We start from the raw sequence: 572 nt of genomic DNA, 5'->3' as shown, positions 1-572 counted from the left end.
TAGCCTCTTTGGAACAGTCACGTGAATCGCAGGGATCGCTCATCGGACGGATGCATCCCGGGGGTTGGGGGGGGGGTTTTCTTTAAAAATTCATTTTACCAATAGATGCTTAATTCATTTATTTTTATAAAATAAATGCGAAATAAACAAAAACGAAGTTAAGCAACATCGGGCCTGATTATTACTTCGATGGGAGACTGCTTGGGAATGCCGGGTGCGGTGGTGCTCAATTGCCTACGGCCATACTTTTTTTAAAACACCGGTTCTCGTCCGATCACCGAAGTTAAGCAACGTCGGGCCCGGTTAGGACTTCGATGGAAGACCGCCTGGGAATACCGGGTGCTGTAGACTTATTTCATTTATATCTTTCTAAAAATTCATTTTACCAATTTAGTAGCGAATCGACAGCTCTTATAATATTTCTAAGTAACACGTCACAACTTGAAATATCATTCAATGAACTCGATGATCGAAGTGTTGCACTGTTGGTGCATCCTTGTTTACGGTCATACTACCTTGAAAACACCGGTTCTCGTCCGATCACCGAAGTTAAGCAACGTCGGGCCTGGTTA

General features: G+C 43.4%; 1 pseudogene; it reads left to right on the top strand.

Annotated features, from left to right (window-relative positions):
* Positions 1-232: 232 nt before the first annotated feature.
* On the top strand, positions 233-351 carry LOC117107700 (annotated as a pseudogene).
* The last annotated feature ends 221 nt before the right edge of the window (positions 352-572 follow it).

Source organism: Anneissia japonica, unplaced genomic scaffold (assembly GCF_011630105.1).
Source record: "Anneissia japonica isolate Jap-2015-1 unplaced genomic scaffold, ASM1163010v1 scaffold37323_len576_cov115, whole genome shotgun sequence".
In the NCBI taxonomy this organism is placed as follows: domain Eukaryota; kingdom Metazoa; phylum Echinodermata; class Crinoidea; order Comatulida; family Comatulidae; genus Anneissia; species Anneissia japonica.
The sequence above is the reverse complement of the archived record's forward strand: the minus strand, read 5'-3'. Positions and strand labels throughout refer to the sequence as shown.